We start from the raw sequence: 18,223 nt of genomic DNA on the forward strand, positions 1-18,223 counted from the left end.
GTGGACACTCAGACAAGGGGATGCATTTGTTTTGTTTTGTTTTGTTTTCTCCTTGAATGACGGGTGGATCTGAATTGCGAGGTCTTGAAGTATCCTACAGGACAGGCTGGTCTGTAAGTGATGGGGTTCATCTGTACCCTAGGGGGATCACTTAAAAAGAAACTCTCTGAAAAGTGTCATTTGGTAAAAGCTAACATTTATCAAGGAATCCAGACTAGGAATAAAGGTCACTTTCTGTTTCAACCACCTTCTTTTTCTCCTCAGACTATGTATCTCAGACTTCCAGGAAAACATTTTGAAGTTAGTCTTTTAATTCTAGCCTACTGATTTATTCACACAAGAACAACCCACCCAATAATTTTGTTCAGAATTCCTCATTTTTGTTTTGAAGGCATTGGGAGAAAAATAAACATTCTTCTCAAGTTTCAGTGAATTTACACCTCCAAAATCAATGTCAGTTTTTGGTGATACCTCTCGGAGGTAAATTTAGGTCAGTTTCACAGCATGAATCTTTTGAAAATCCGCTAACATTTTGGTACTTAGAACAAATTTTCATTCCTATTGAAGGTGTGCATATGTTTTGAGACTGCTCTGAGCACCTGTTAGATAGGTTAATTCTCCAGGTAGAAGAACAGAGGCTTTTACTCCTGTGCGAGGGGAATCTTTCCCTTGCAAAGCAGAGTGTACGCTTAAAATCACAGAAGTCCTGCAGAGAGCCGGCTTTTTCCCATCTGAAGCAAAATGTTGACTGGAAAGTTTATTTTACATACCACAATCCTGAATATCCATATTTGGTACTAATCTTCTGGAAAGCATCTGTGGTGCCGCTTTTATAATAAACCAAGTGGAAATTTATGACCTCTAATCTTCCTGATGTTCCTCTATTCTTTGGAAACCCAGCTAGTGACGCGATGTTCTGGAATGCATGTGGACAGCCCAGGGCTCCGTGGCAGCTTCCCCATCCACAGAGGAGGTCTGTGGCTGTAGCAGCCTCACTGCCCTATCATTCATTTGCATAATGGACCTTTTTATCCATTATGCAAATGGGATGGGAGGGAAATTAGGCAATAAGGGAAGACGAAAAGAGAAAATTGCTCTCGCTTGTTTTAATATTCTATTTATAAGCAAGCACTGTGTGGTCTTCAAAAGGCTGAACCTTAGAGTGGCCTGTGCTGGGGAATTTGTTTCTGCCTTCCCTTAGGAGCTCTCTAGGTGGGGATGGGTGTGGGGGGGTTGTTTTTCTTAAGCTTTCTCAGCTTCTTTTGTAGAACTGTCTGAGCAACATAATGTTGAAATCAGGAAGAAAAGTAAGCTGAGGTTCTTTTTCTTTGAACGTGAATTTTCTACTTCTTTAGTACTAATGTTTGGTGAAAGAGAGAGAGAAAAATCTTTATTAGTGGAGACTACATGCCAGGCCCTGAGCTCAAAGCAGTGCAGCAAGTGTTCTTAATCCTTTGCTCATGACAACTCATTTTTTTAGGGAAGTTTTTAAAGATTTCATTTATTTCAGACAGAGAGAGAGAGGGAGAGCACACACGCTTACATGAATCAGGGGAGGGGGTGGAAGGGTAGAGGCAGAGGGAGAAGCAGGCTCCCCGCTGAGCAGGGAGCCCATGTGGTGCTGGATCCCAGGATCCCAGAATCATTGATTCCAGACCCCGGGATCATGACCTGAGCCAAAGGCAGATGCTTAACAGACTGAGCCACCCAGGCACTCCATGACAGCTTATTTAAGCCTCAGGGTACTTAGCTGGGTTTTGTTACTCCCCTCATTTAAGAGGTGGGGACACAGTCATGTAGTACTAAAGTAATTTATCCAAAAATCCTATAGTGATTTCATGGCAAAGTCAAGATTTGAACCCTTTCTGGCTCCAGTGTCAGGAACCATTTTTTCTTTGCTGCCTCCAATCTGCTGGTAGTAAAAGAGTAAGTTGATGGACTTTTTTGGGGTATACTTTGTGAATATGTATCCAAATCTTGAAAGGGCTTACCTCCCCGGCTTCAGATCCATGTCTCTAGTACTGTGGATGAGGTGATGAGATTAGCCAACCTTCCTCACCAGGTGGTCAGTTGCCTCCCAGCCATGGGCTTTGAAGCCCTGGCATCACCTCCACATCTTCCCCTTGCTCACCGGCCAGCCTTACTTCCTTCCACCTCACGACCTTTGCAGCTGGACAGAGCTTGAGCGTCACTCAGACCATCGCAGAGGCTTCAAGCTGACCTCTCTCGTCACAGGGCCTGCTTTCTCCCATCCCAGCTTCTGTCAGAGCTGCCTCGCTAAATCACAAATCCGATTATATAACTCCCTGCGTAACAACTTCCAGTGGCTTCCTCGTGTGCAGAGAGCCACGTCCAAACTCATTAGCAGCCTGATGCAGATGGTTCCTTGGAATTAGCAGGAGGAATCTGGGCAGGGATGAACACTGAAAAAAAAAAAAAAAAAAAACCAAACAAAAAAAACCCCTTATCCCCCCCCTCATGGGTCCAGCAGATTGAGTACTTTTCATTTCTGGAACTTTAAAAGCAAAGAAGAGAAAACATTTGTCAAGTTTCTCAGGGAAAGTAGAGGAAGCAACCCAGCCTGCTTTGGTGTCTGCCTATTCTGTGTATCTTTCCTTTTGTTGCCTTGGGGAAGGGTGTGGTCATAGATGGGGCAGATGTCAACTGAGCATGGAGGGCTATGCCTGGCCGCAGAGGCAGTGCTCAGGGCGGCCGAGGGGATGGGACCAGTCGTGCTCTCAGACCCTGTCTGAGATCCTGCTTAGGTGAAGGGGGTGGGTGGCTAGAGGGGGAGTAGCATTTGTGTCCCAGTGATTCATCATAACAGCCTGCGCATAAAATGCTAACCACCAGAGCCCCAGCTCTTCACCTCCGCTCCCCACTCCACTCCCAAGGCCATTGGAAGCGGTTCTAGTTCTGGGGCTCGTCTGCATAGGCTGGTAGAGCAGACACAGGGATTGTCAAATTCTTGAGCCCCATTCAAGAAGATGAGGAATTTAATCATTATCAGCTTACATGTTTATCTCTCTTATCAAGCTACCATTTGACAAATAGGAATCAACACATTTTATGATTAGGTCATATTAATCAACAAAAATTTGTATTGTATTGGTATCTGAAATAAAATTATGCTTGATATCGAGTATAATTTTTTTGTCATTGTCCAACACAAGATGATAATTAATAATATTCTGTTAAAAGCCAGCAACATTCCCTGTATGCATACAGAGATTGGCCCCTCTTCTTTTTCTTCCATGATGAAATACTTATGTACAGAATATGCCAGAAGTTCTTATTTACAGGCTCTTCATGACCTACCTACTTCCTCGCTGCCCACCTTTATTACTGGCCACTCTTTCACAGTTACGTTAACCTGTAGGCACCAAGAACCACTTGCCGTTCCCCAAATTTGCTGTCTTTCAGGCCTCTGTGCTTGTAGAGGAACTTTTTCTCTTTGATCCTCCCTTTGCCTCTTCTACTTGGTGGAATTTGTATGCACCTTTTAAATTCAAGCTCAAATACGATCGTATTTGTAAAGCCTTGTGTACATCTTGAAGGTAGTACACTAGGTATACAATAAATTTATTTCCCAATACTTCATTCAACAATAATGAGTTACAAAGATGAATTGAAGAAATCTTCTACTGACCTAAAAGGGTTCAGTATATACCCTGTAAGCTAATGGGGTATATATTTTTATTTATAGGAGGAATTTCAAATCAATTGGGAAAGTACATAATTCTAACTTCATTCATCTAAATTATTTCTTACATTTATTTTCCCAATGGATTTTCTTTTTCTTTTTTTAAATATTCTACTTATTTATTTGAAAGAGACAGTGAAAGAGCATGAGCTGGGGAAGGGCAGAAGGAGAGGGAGAAGCAGTCTCCCCTCTCAGCAGGGAGCCCGGCAAGGGGCTGGACACCAGGACCCTGAAAACATGACCGGAGCCAAAGTCAGATGCTTAACCAACTGAGCCACCCAAGTGCCCCCACCACAATGGATTTTCTAATGTAATGCTAAATGACTAAGTCCTGATGCAGAATGATTTACTAGTTTGGGCTAACACTTTAAGAGTCTGTTTCTGAAATAGGCCAGTGCTTCCTACAATATAACCTAGAGATTGCTACCCTAAAAATATATTTAAAAGAAGAGACATGGTAGAACAAATACTAGGTAGAACAGCACAAAATGATATCCACAGAGTTTACTTGGACTTTAAAATCACCCAGTTCAGGAATTTTCCAAGTCTTCTTTGGAGCCCTGTGGTACTTCTGAACATGTTTTGGGATTTCAACAACTATGTGATTGTAGTTAATGAGCAAATGACATTCAATGAGCATTTAAGTTTTAGATGTTCTTCTAATTTATTCACATTCACTCTTTGTACAGATAGGATTGGTTAAGCTTTCAGGGTGATAGGGAAAAGCTGTACCCTAAGATAGCTGACCAAACCAGCAAGGCAGTTCCAGTCTCTTTCTCAAACCCCCCGGGGTCTTCTTTCCTATCCCATTTCCCATGCGCACTGAAAGTACCAAGTATGCAGAAGTAGAAGGGTAGAAATTCCCCTCCCTGTTTGTGCTTGGGGCTCAGACCTTTGGAGAACAACCTCCTCCTTGCCCGCCGGTGTTACATAAACCTCCGATCCTCCAAAGTCCCTGCGTGGCACTTGGTTCTTCTGCCGGGATCCAGTCCAGGTTCCGTAACAAGGGACGAAAGGAATACAGAAAGCTGGTGAGGAGGCAACAGAGAATCCTAATGCCCTTTAGAAGTCCTACTGTAAAGAAACGCTCTTCCACTCAAGAATTCTTAGTACCCCTGTTAACAGCTTTTGTAAAATTCTGGTTCTGGAAATTTCCTTAAAATTTCCTAATTAGCAGTTCTCTAGACAATTGACATCATTTTACAAACAAGCAAATGTGTGCTCTGATGTCAAATAAATGGTTGGATAAAGAACAAGAGTCGGACCCTGTACAGCACTCTTTCAACTTCATGACATTTTTGGGATTAATTGAAGATTTCAATTACCATGTCTTTTAATACTGTATGTGATAAAATACCACCTCATATCCTTTTGGAATTGAGATAGAGTGTAAATTAATAAATAGATACTATGAATAGCTATAAGTCAAAAGGTAATAAGGGAATAAAGACCAGAAAATTAGATGGAGAAAATTTCCTTTAAATCCTTCTCTAAGTTTAAAAAAAAAAAAGAATTTACTTCCGTCTCCTCAACCCTTGAAGGTTTGCACATACCTGCACGCATTCAAGTGTGTGTGTTGGGGAGTTAAGTGCACCAAAACCAGTATGCTAATGGGATATGGAGGTGATTTTCTTTTCTGTGTTGAGGATACTGTTGTACTCTTTTTGACATTTCAAGTATCTGTACATAGGGCCTTCTGTACATCAGACAAATTAGGACACTAAGTTTGAAATTTGGAAGAGTAAGGGTCTTTTAGCCTACCGGTCAGTAGTTCCTGTGCTGCCTTTAGATCTGTGGCACCTGACCTTCTACTGTTGCGCAGAAGACATCATGAGATCATGGCCCCAAGGCTGGCCCATTCTTGTCCCTTGAGAACCAGTAGTGTGGATCTGGTCCCAGACCCTACAATATTTGATCTAGCAGTGTGCCCAGGTAAATCATTTAATCTATATCAGGACCACATCTTTCCAAACAAAAATAAATAAATAAATAAATCAGGACACATTTGTCATTTCCATAGAAATGGGTATTTGAGTTGGGACCATCTGGGTCACTTTGTGATGTGTCATTACCATGTTTCCTTGCCCCACAGTTTTCTTGTCTATAAGATACGCCTTGCTTGCCCTAATGGGCTATGATGATTTAAGAGAATTTCATTCATACCATGCTGAATCTGAATCTGACTCTGTGCGCCTGCCCATTTCTGCCCCATGGCCCCAGTTAATTAGTAGTTGTATTTGGATCCTTTGATAATTTTTTTCAGTACTTCCTGACAGAAACTTGCTATTTTGGGTTCAGGCTTACGTGAGAAAATATTTTCTTTAGTTATAATTATTTTAGCAATGTAATTTGAACAGTGTGTCAGGATAAAACATATTTGGGACTTGGTTGTTGCCAGTCTTGTGATCTATGTTACCCAGATATAAAGCAATCTGATTAAAGTTTGGAGTTGAAATAGCGTTAGCTTTATTCTCTTCTTGTATGTTAAACTTTGAAGATGAACTTACTTTCTATTTGAAAGTGATTCTTACTTCTGAGACTTGAAAGCTAAAAGGTGCCTCAGACGCTTTATTGTTTCCATGTGTGTTTGTGCTTCAAAACTGAAATGGAAATTATGATTGTGTGTTTGTTATAATGTAATTATTTTCAAAACACTGAGTTCCCTTGTCTTTATTTTCAGTAGTTCTCAGAAAAAAAAAAATCATATAGCCATAGATTAGTGTTGGAAATTGTGACCGTTTTCTATCTGATTTTGACTCATTTACTTCATAAGGGAAACATATGGGAACGTTTGTCTGAATTTTCAAGGAAACCAAATCCCTTTATGGCACTGATCTTCAGGAAAAAATAAAGAAGGGGGAAGTTTATTCCTTTAATTAGGCTGCAGTGTGTAAGTAGCTGCTGTGCCCATAATGTGAGTTTAAGTATTGGCATCTGACCCTAGACAAACACAGTCACACCACACACATAGCAGAACTAAAGCTCGGGGCTGGGCCGGGCTTCTGTCGGAGCCTTTGAATTTGGACTACAAAGCACACAAGCATGTGCGGGTTCCTCGTTGCTGGAAGCTCTCCTCTGTGGGCTGTGAAACCAGAGTGGAAATCACCAGGCAACTGAGGTCATTCGCTTGGATGAAACCATAAGTCATAATTTGGTCATTGGGTTTCATCTTATTTGTTTCCTGTTGGGGCTGATTATTCAAAAGTTAACAGCTACAGAATAGCTTTTCTTTCTTAAACTTTTTTCTTCCCTGCGAGCCCGGTGTTTTCTTCCCATGCAGGCTTAGATGAATGATGTTGTAATTAGCTATGGTAACCTTGCCAGGCCATCATCAATCAGTCACAGCCATAGAGTCAACAAAGTGTGTGCATGCTTTCTGGTGCGACAGTGACTAAATCGGGATGAAGGAGGTCACGGCGTTTCTAACCCGTTTCTGGCATCATTCTTCTTTTCCCAATGTTTTGGTTTTTATTTGAGTTTGTTTGCACAGTAGGTGAAAGTTGCCAGGAGTGGCGGGAGTCAGATTATATATTGAATATTTAAAAATGTTTTAATACTCCAGAAAGGGCCCGAGGTACTTGGTTGAATGAAAAAATAAAATCAATACCTAAAGACAAGCAACTCCTGAACAAATGCTAAAAGGTAATTACCACACAGGAGTCATTTTTGTTTCTGTTAGTGAAGTACAGATGTGAGTAATAGTTCCAATAAGAATTTTCGAGCATACTTGGCATTACCTTTTCTAAGTAATTGCAGATGAATGGTCCATACAGGCACACTTCATAGACAGACAATCAGTTTATAACATTTTATAAAAGTAACAGTGAGATTTGCTTGAAAATATTCTGTATTCTTATAAATGTCTTTTAAGTGAGATATTTATTGTTATAGAATATTAAACAAGAAAAAAACATTACCATCATCCTAACAGAACTGCTATTTTCATTTTTCTGTTTTCTATCAAGTTTTGCTTTTTCTTTTTCTTTCTTTTTTTTTTTACTACATGCTTCCATTCTCCTTTGCGTGCTGTATCCAATGGCTAAATTTAGTACTTAAATTGGTACTAAGGTGGTTGTACTCTATAGAAAAAAAATATTAAAGGGGATTTGCATTTAGCCATTCACCCAGAAATGTCAGATAGCATATAAAAAACAAGCTTTTACTCTTGTTCTTTTCCAGCATAGATTTCTTAAGTTGATTATATGTCCTCAAAAAAAGCAAAAAACAAACAAAAAAAAATCTGCCGAGTTCACCATCTCCCCTTTGGCCTCTTGCCCATGCTGGACCCACACTGAGACAGAGTCTGCAGATCCTCTCATAAACAAACGGAATGAAAGGTCACCTTCCTACCGCTCACTTGATATTAGACCCCTGGGTTTTCAGGCCTCTCTTGCACACTGCTTTTAATAGTAAATCCAGTGAGGCTATGTTTGCAAAGGCCTACTCCCTGTGTGGTGAAAATATTTTCAGTCATACTGTCATATTCAACTTTTCATAGTTCCTTGGGCCACTGATAAAATCATTTGCTGTTTATTCTTTTAATAAAAGAAGGGGAAGACCACTCCTCAACCCCCCAACACACACACACATACATGCACGCACACATACCCATGGTCTCTTCTTACTCCCTTCCCAGCCGCCGTCACAACTCCCATCTTCCTTTCTTCTAACCCTTCCTTTCTGGGACAGCCAGACAGCACCAGACAGAATGGTCCTCCATTCTCTGGATAGAGGTTCTGCTTTTTAGAGCCTTCTAAGGTTCCATACACCTTTTTCAAAATGCTTTCAAATTACTTACCTGTATTAAACATTCCTAACAATAGGAATCAGATTTTTAAATATATAATTCTTTGTGACTGAAGATTACATTTCTCATAAATTTCTAATCACACCTAATCAAATTATTTATGATAATCATGCTGATTTTCTTTTGCAGCGTGAAATTCAGGAATCTTGCTGCAATTCAGAATATGGTAAAGCCTCATTTATACTAACAACTTAAGTGTAAGGTTTTAGCCTTTAAGGTGTGGGGTGTGTGTGTGTGTGTGTGTGTGTGTGCTCATGCCCACACACTTCCCTCCCCCCTTTTCTACCCATCTGGGGGACTAATTTAATTATTTACACAAGATCCATCTTAAGGACAAGTCACTCAGAGTTGGACACGCTTTTATTACTGGCTCAGGATTTTCTCATTTGCTTTATCTGATAAAGCCATATGATAAATTATGCCCCAATGTATACATATTTGCTTAGTTCCTTGTGCCGTACCTACTTGGAAATTTTGCTATGATCTTGATTTGGCTAAATGAAAGTAAAAGTACTGAAACAGCTTGATCTCTTCATTTTCACATCTCGAGGTGATAAGAAAAGGCGACAGCCTTTTCTTAGCAATTGCCATAAGAAAGCTATCTCTCTTGTGTTTACCCTTTTCAAAATGTTTACCAGATAAAAGAAGACAACTTCCCAGATACGACCACCACAGTCTGTCAATTTATCATTGAAACAATGCATCTATCATATGTTACATACAAAATGGTGCCCATTCTGTTTACTCATGGACCTAATGGGAAAATCTTTATAACTATGAGAAAATACAGGTAACCCTCTAAAAATATCAGAAAAATCTTGATTACTGTTCTATGTAAATATGAGACTCTACATTTGGGACTTTTTTTTTTCCTGTGTGTAAAATTAAAGGAAATTATGTGATACTTCTTGCTTATTTTCTTTTTATTTATTTGGAAGGCTTGGCTAGGATTACTTAATGCATGTGTGTGGAATATGGCACGATCAAGGAAAAGAAGTTAGAAGACTTCTTGCCACAGAAGACTTCTAACCACAAACTATTTAAAAATCATAGCTCTTGTAGTTGGCGTTTTAAGATGATATTAGTTAAAAGAAGCCATTGCCTCAATGTCCATGTTTCTTGAAACTGTTGATAAGAATGGCATTTCCATACCTTTTTGCACTGTTTGTTCTGAAAAATGACATGGATGGCAGCAAGCTGAATGGCTTTGTGTCATCTGGTTCTGTAGAATTGTGATGATCAATTAAGCTCTCCTTCTGTTTTTAAAACAAATAGACTTTCTGCCCCAGAGACCTGAAAGCATGAGGCAAACTTTGTATTTTAGTCACAGTTCAGGAATGATGTCCTTTGACCTCACGACTTGAGTTGGGTGTTACAGTTAACTGCCCTCATGGCCGAGAATTCAGCCTTTGCACAGCTAACATCTGCTCTTTTCTGATGATTGGGCTTAAGAATGTAGTTATGGAAATCAGTCTATCTGATGTCATTGCTACAGAAGATGGTGGTGTGCCTGTCACTGACTTCAGGTAATCAATAATTATTTATTGCTGGCTCAATAGAGGAGAAGTATTACGCTAGGCTACCAGAGGAATATAAAATAGCACGAGCCATGAACTCATTCCCAAGCAGCTTTCTCATTCCCTAGCAATCTAGTTGACTTAAAATAAATTACTGGGTGAATCTCTTAACTTGGTTAGGTTTCCATTTTTATAATTTACAACTCTGGTTATAATATCACAGAGCATACATTTACACAACCTTATATAGTTGGAGAAGGCCTTACCTGATACGTAGATTTAGATGTGCACAAAGAGCTTTGCCGTGTGCTATTAGTCATGCAGGATGTCTCCCCAAACTTGGTTAATTGCCTTTTATGTGGGTCTTTGTTTGACAGAGAGGTTTTGGAAATAATAAAACTTCAAGTTTGTGGTTTATATGTGATTCTGCAATTTTTGCTTACTATTTTGTGATAAAACTGTTAGTTTTATCTCCTATTAGGTGATCAGAAATAACTAGGATGCCACATCTTTCCATCACCACTAACAGCGTCCTGTGTTTCCCAAGGAAGTTCTTCAAGGACCTAATGGGTTGATGGATGAATATTTATCCATCCATCTATCTATCTAACTTTCTTCCCAATGACAGCCCAGTCAAATGTATTCTTTTAATTTTAGATGGTAAAGTTAGAGATCAGACTTCTACCCTGGTGACTTTCAGTAAATGCACTGTTCAGAAGAATTAATTGTACCCTAGACAGGAGGTAGATGTCAGTGACCCACTCCTTGCTGCTTTTTTCACTGAATGCCATATAAATTACTGACTGGACTCTTAAGGGTGCTCGTTTCTTCTCCAAATCTATAAGCTATATCTCAGCCTGATTTATTTATGTGATGCAGAAAGTTAAAGATCTCTTTTCAGTCCCTCTATTCTTACTCAAAACACCATTCTCCATTTGAGTGTCCAAACTGTCTAAATATGACTGTCTTATATGGGAATTCATCTACCACTGTAGACGGTATTGAGAAGGAGCATCTTGACCATCTTGGAAGATTTCCTTAGAGAATTTGAGAGAACAAATTTTGTGTGTTTTCTCCTTTTCAGACCAATTATCACCTTCTTCAAAAACTTACTCAAGAATTAATTTTCTTTTAAAGAACTTCCTTGACTCCCTTATTGCCCTATTTTTAAAAATAATGTTTAACATTTGTTTGGTAGTTGCCATAAGTGTGATATGATAATGTTCTGTCTTTACAAGGTGAAAAGTTATGTGAGGTTAGGCAGAATTCTTGTCTATGATTCATGTCTTCTTAAAAATTGGTTCTCTTCTTAGTATGCAGAATGCAACCTGAATATATTTGACTTTGTTTTTTCTCTAGTATCTTAATGAACATTAATTCCAAAAGGGATAAAGAAGGATATAGATGAAACAGTATGTAAATATCTTTACCAAAGTATAGTCTAGAAATTAAGAGCACGAGCATAGGTCAAATATGACTCTCTCCTTTACAACTAGGTGATCTTTGGCAAATTATTTAACCTCAGTATGTCTCAGTTTCTTATGTAAAAAAACCTCTTTCTCTCTCTCCCCCTCTGTGTGTGTGTGTGTGTGCGTATTCCGTTATATATACATATATACACATATATACATACATACACATATATACATATATACACATATAAATGTGTATGTTGCATGTGTGTCTGTATATAGATCATAGGTAATATCAGTAATGACTGAATAGAGTTGTTGGTGAGCATCAAAAGCATTCATGTATCTACATATATAAAACACATATAATAGTGCCTGCCTTGGGGCACTTGGGTGGCTCAGTGGGCTAAGCCTCTGCCTTCGGCTCAGGTCATGATCTCAGGGTCCGGATCAAGCCCCGCATTGTGCTCTTTGCTCTGTAGGGAGCCTGCTTCCCCCTCTCTCTCTCTCTGTGCCTCTCTGCCTACTTGTGACCTCTCTCTGTCAAATAAATAAATAAAATCTTAAAAAAAAAAAAAAAAAAGAATAGTGCCTGCCATGTAATAAGTGGTAAGTCACTGTTATTTTTATCACTAACTTTATTATTGATCATTTGGCAGAAAATTATAAAATCTCCTTGTGTTTATCTAAATAATAATGTTTTGGTCTGGTTTTTTGTTCTCTCTTTTCCCCACTTTTAACCCTTGACTCTGTGTTCTCTCTTTCTCATAAATGTAGACTCTGCTCATCTTATACCTTCTCCTAAGCCGTAAAATTAAATTTGTTTTTCCTCTCTTCAGTCTTAAAAGATAAATGGTAAAATGACTTCTTGAAGTTAAAATAATACTCAGGGACATTAATCAAAATAGTATAATTGCGGCAGAGTTTTCATATAATACCTTGGCGCTTGTTTTTAGAGATTTGTAGAAGGGTAATTGCTTTGATTCTTTCTATCTTAATGCAAGTGTTTACTTTCATGTCCTCACCCTGATTCAGCATGTTGTTCATGAGGATTTTCTTTTACTGTCGGTAAGTACATGCCGCTTATGTCTGACAGTAGCTTTACACAAGGGAAGAAGAACTGATTTGTAATGTTGATTCACTCATCCAACTGACCTAGAACACGGCGGCAGTCAGGGTGCCAATAAGTAACAGATGGCATCTCAAAGGTGCATTTGAAGACAGTTTAATAATGGGATTATTTATGAAAGTAAGGCACTCGCGTCCTGAAAAGACTGGGAGAACACTTATCAGCCCACGCCCAGAAGTGGCAAGGGGAGTAAATCCTTACCAGTCTGGTGAGAGCTGTAGATGTGGAAGAGAGGTCCTTAGGGATCAGAACCTGTGATCTAAAGTTGCCCAGTGCTGCCACTTTCAAAAAGATGGGGGGGGACAGAGTGGGGGATAAACATCCTAATACCCCTTTGTTCCTATCCTCTGATCTCCAGATGGTCCTTCCTAATGGCCAAACCCAATAGGCAGCAAAAGGGAAAATGGCCAGTGTGATGGACTGAGTTACTGAATGGAAGTCAGCCTCTTGGCAGCCAAAACAGGGCTGAAAAATGGCCTGGATAGCAACATGGAGATCAAGCAGCACAAATATCTAGTCCATGTGTCTCTTAGGTGACCTTTTTTTTTTTTTTTTTTTAAATAAGATGCTGGTATAGATCAAAAATCCTTTAAAGTTAACAGGCGATTATATGATTTGCATAGAACTTACCTATTGAAATATAGAAATCAAATAGAAATTAAAATATACTTTTTTTCCCTCAAGGTGTTCACAATTCAGTACAACATTTTTCATTCTTTTTTTTTTTTAATTGAGACGTAGCATGGGTGATATTTATATATACCATGCACTGAAATCTAAGACCCACCTTTGTGTAATATACCTGTCTTGCTGACTATAATTCCACCACCTTTATAAGTAAAGCAGGAAAGCGCATCAGCTTTCAGCTCCCAAAAAGTAGATTAAATATATTTCTTTTGTGTCTCCTCCATCCCAAACTTTCATACAAATGAAAGTTAAAAATAAAGGGAGGGAATAGATTAATAAAACCACTGGAAATGGGAAGAAGGGGGAATGGAAAGTAAATAGAATCCGATTAATAGATGACTTAGATTTCAGGCTGCCCAAGAGTCAAGTCTTTTTCCTTTGGCATTGAGAGATGGGCTGGGTGCAGGTGGACAGCCTGACTGCCTGCCTGCCTGTTAAAGTGAGACCTGTCAGTGAACATGCTTTAAGAAAACTGAAGCTCCTTGTTATTCTTAAGTAACAGAGTACTTCATACAGAGATACAAGTGGGCAACCACTGCTCACCAGACAGTTAAGGAACAACAAGGTAAAAAATGATGCTAGAGTAGAATTGACAAGACAGCCTTGGAGAAGAACAAAAAACTTGGAGGGAGCTACCTTATCAGACACCAAGATTTATAAAGTTATAGTAATTGATTCAGTGTGGTTTTGGCACAAGGAGAGATGAATGGCATAGAATAAAAATTTCCAGCAATAGACCCTCACAAATAGCCATTTATTTTATGTCAGATTTGACATCGCTGGGCACTGGGGGAGGGATGATGCTGAGCCAATTCAATATTTATATAGAAAAAGTAATAATCTTAACCCCTACCTCACACCTTACACAAAAATCAGTGCAAGACAGATTGTTTTTGCCATTCCTTTATATTTAGATCTACTAACAAACTGTGAAGACAACATGGGGATATGTGCATTACTTTAGAGTTAGGGTTATTTTTAATACAAGACGTAAAGAGCTAACCATAGAAAAATTGAGGTAAATTGAATCATGTTAAAGAATTCTGTCCACTAAATGATGCCATTAAAATAGTGAAAACAATTGTATATTCTGAGAAATAGTTATAATACATATATTTGACAAAAGTCCATGCCCAAAGTATATGAAGAACTCACAGAAATAAGAGAGAAGCTGATAATTTGAAAGAAAAGTAGAATTCTAACAAGGCATTCCATATAAAATAGATATTTGCATGACCAATAAATATATAAAAAAGGGTTCAATTTCATTAATCTTCATGGAAGACACATTAAAACCACATTGCAAAATTGACAACAAAATAATGTAGTATTGGTTTATAACCCAAGATATAAAGTAAATATACATGTGTTCATACTGATACCAATAAATAACTGATTGAATAAATAAAAGTGTTAATGGTGGTGGTGAGGAACAAATCTTCCTTACAGAAGAGTTCAAATAATATATACATATTCCTTCCCCCTTAAGTATAAACTGAATTTAGTGATTCACTTCCAAGTATAGGCTATGATGAAAAAAAATGTAATGTGTATAGTGGCGAAATCTGACCAGTGCTATCTGAACCAACTGATCAAGATTACCATCACCAGGGAGAAGTCAGCTGATATATTCCCTATGATGGGATGAGCAGAACGTTTCACCTCAGTAATGTTCTTCCCCGAGGCCCATCTTGAGAAAAGCATTAGACAAACTCAAACTGAGGGCAGTCTACAAAATGTCTGACCAGCCCTAGTCGTAATTTCCAAAGTCATGAGCGGTAAGAAAAGACTAAGTAACTGTCCTAGACCAGAAAAGACTTGATGAATTAATACAACATGGTATTCTGGATTGACTCCCAAACAGAAAAGGACCTTAGTGAGAAAACGAAGGAAACCTGAAGGAAGCCTGTAACTTAGTTAATAATCCTGTGTGAATAACTCATTTGTTTTGACATATGCACCATAATTAGGTAAGATGTTAACATGGGAAATATTAGACACTCTACTATCTTTGCAACTTTTTGTAAATTTAAAGTCCAAAATAAAAAGTTTGTTTAAGGGGCGCCTGGGTGGCTCAGTGGGTTAAGCCTCTGCCTTCAGCTCAGGTCATGGTCTCAGGGTCCTGGGATCGAGCCCCACACCGGGCTCTCTGCTCAGCAGGGAGCCTGCCTCCTCCTCTCTCTGTGCCTGCTTCTCTGCCTACTTGTGATCTCTCTCTCTGTGTCAAACAAATAAAATAAAATCTTAAAAAAAAAAGTTGGTTTAAATTTATTTTTTCAGTAGAAGATTACTAGTAATCCATGAATTACTAAAATGAAAAAGACAACACCAGGTGTTGGTGAGCTTGTGAAGTAACTAGAGCCCTCATCACTAATAACCTGAGGTTCAAGTAGTTCCACATTTTGGGGAAAAATGTATCTACTAGAGTTGAACCTCCACATCATCTATCGCTCTGCCATTTCAGTCTTAAAGGAGGTAACACTCAGCAGCAAAGAATATAGATGTTTGCCAAAATATACTGCACAGTATCCCTGTTCTTAATCCCTAACTGAAAATAACTCAAATGTCCATTAATGATAAAATGGTAAAGAAGTTGTGGCGTAGCCATATAATGGAATACAACACTGAAAATGAACTAACTATTGCAAAAAAAAAAAAACAAACCTTGAAAGATGCAAAAAATAGAATGTATATTCATGTTAATATCCTTGTCTTCCATGGTGGGGTGGTGAGAGGTACAGGCTGGACCATCTGGACCAAGTAAGTGTAGGTATTTAAAAAATTAAATGGTAATCCATCTATTCATCCATTCACCAAATACTTATTGAATACCTCTCTGTCTGCCAGGCAGTTTTGAAGCTGCGGGGAATGTAACAGTGAACAACAAACAAACTTTGTGCTCTCCTGTAGTTTATCTACTCCTGGAAGGAGACAAGCGATAAACATCATAAATGAGTTATTTCTGTGGTGTGTTAGGAAGTGATAGGAGTTTTGGAGAATGGGAGTGTCTGCAGGTGAGAATGGGAGTCCAGTGTTAAACAGAGTAGCATTTAAGCAAAAATTAGAGAGCAGTGGGAGAGGAAGAGTAGTGGCTAGAGGAGAAGGGAAGGGAGTTGCAAATGAGGAAAATGCCTCATACTTCAGAACAGGAAGTCAAATGATGCTACATCTGAACACACAGAGAGGAATGTCTATATGCAGTTTACCACCAAAAGAGCCAAGAGTAGAAATGTCATGAAAGAGTGACTTCTGGGAAGTTGAGCCTAATAGTGCAAAGGAGAAAGGAACATTTTATTTTTTATTTCTTTCTGCTTGGTTTGAATTATTGTGACGGTATGAATTGTTTTTCAAATAAGATTTTTTTTTTTAATATTTTATTTATTTATTTGACATAGAGAAGCAAGAGCGAGCACAGGCAGACAGAGTGGCAGGTAGAGGCAGAGGGAGAAGCAGGCTCCCTGCCAAGCAAGGAGCCCGATGTGGGACTCAATCCCAGGACGCTGGGATCATGACCTGAGCCGAAGACAGCCGCTTAACCAACTGAGCCACCCAGGCGTCCCTTTCAAATAAGATTTTAATTGAGGGACACATTAGGACACTAGGAGTAGGCAAGGAATGTGAGAGATGTTATTAGAGAAACTTGAAGCCACTCTAAGGTGTAGAAGATAAATCATTTGCAAAATGAGTACTTATTACTGATAAGGGATTGTTTATGTCATCCCTGTCACCTGCTTGGAGGAACTGCTCGGTCACTTTTCTCCAACTCACAGACCTAGCTGGGAGGCTCAGGAATGGATGTCCAGTCCCCATGGCCGGCTCTGAACACAACTGCAAAGTATCTCCCAGTCCACCCCGTGTTAAGCTCATCAGTTCATGGGTGTGGCTCAATGTTGGGAGGCGCCATATTGGAAGGCACCATGTTGGGAGTTGCCATGAAGTGCTGGCTCATATTTCCCACCAATACAAATTCACTTCATCACTCACAGTCTTTCAGGTCAAACTCAAAGATTTTAATTAGGTGTATGGTGAAACAAACAAAAAGTTCTCTAATTAAACCTTTTGAGATGGGTATAGAACTACATCATTGTCTGTAGATGATGTATAACAACTCAGTATTAAAAGACTGTGTGGTTTACTCAGGGTTTAAATCAGTACAGACCTCAAAAGGAATTAGTCATTGTGTCTCATGAAAATTAATCAGTTTTATAAATCATAATATACCCCATAGAGATTATCTTTTTGTTTATTTGTTTGTACTTGAGAGAATTTCAAATTGTATATATCTAAAAGGATAAGGGGTGTAATTATCTGAATCTAGAACAACTAAAAATATTTCACCTAAGGTACACATGTAATTGGGGAGGTTTTTGTCTTTTTTTGCTCGGATTATCTGGATAATTGCCTCTATTTTCCACCTGATTGGGTGTAAGCAGACAACAGCTTGAGTGTTTTCCGGGAGATTCTACTCGAGTTTTCATAGCACAGTAACTTGAAGCCAAAAGTGTTGATACTGAGAAATGTTTCTGGAACAGTGTTGTTTTGGTCATCCCAACTGGTGGTTGGGGTTGATGATTTTTAGATGTTAAATAAAATATAAATTTCCCTATTCAGCAGTTATAATCTAAAGTAACATGGCTATTCTTAAGTCTTTTTTTTTTCTTTCTAATTTATTTTTTCTATTCTTAAATCTTGAGCAAATATGTTTGCTAATTGTACTGTGGTCCTAAGCAATAGAATATGTATTGTGGACTGAAACTCATGAAGTTTCAGGCAGAAGTTCTGGTAAAGAATACATACAAAATGTGTGTGTGTGTGTGTGTGTGTGTGTGTGTGTGTATTTGTGTGTTCTGTGGATAGAGGGGGAAATTAAATATGGGAGAGGAGAAATTCATTTTTAAAGAAAGTAAAAATTAAAGACTCTGATATGAATTTCAACTAATAAATATAGTTGATAAGTTAGTGGAACTA

General features: G+C 38.7%; 1 protein-coding gene across 4 annotated transcripts in view; it reads left to right on the plus strand.

Moving 5' to 3' along the window:
* LOC111141102 (par-3 family cell polarity regulator beta) overlaps positions 1-18,223 on the plus strand; it is a 1,027,371-nt gene that overhangs the window by 402,236 nt on the left and 606,912 nt on the right. The window lies entirely within an intron of this gene.

This window comes from Enhydra lutris, unplaced genomic scaffold (genome assembly GCF_002288905.1).
Source record: "Enhydra lutris kenyoni isolate GAN:26980312 unplaced genomic scaffold, ASM228890v2 scaffoldscaffold1, whole genome shotgun sequence".
NCBI classification, from domain to species: Eukaryota; Metazoa; Chordata; class Mammalia; order Carnivora; family Mustelidae; genus Enhydra; species Enhydra lutris.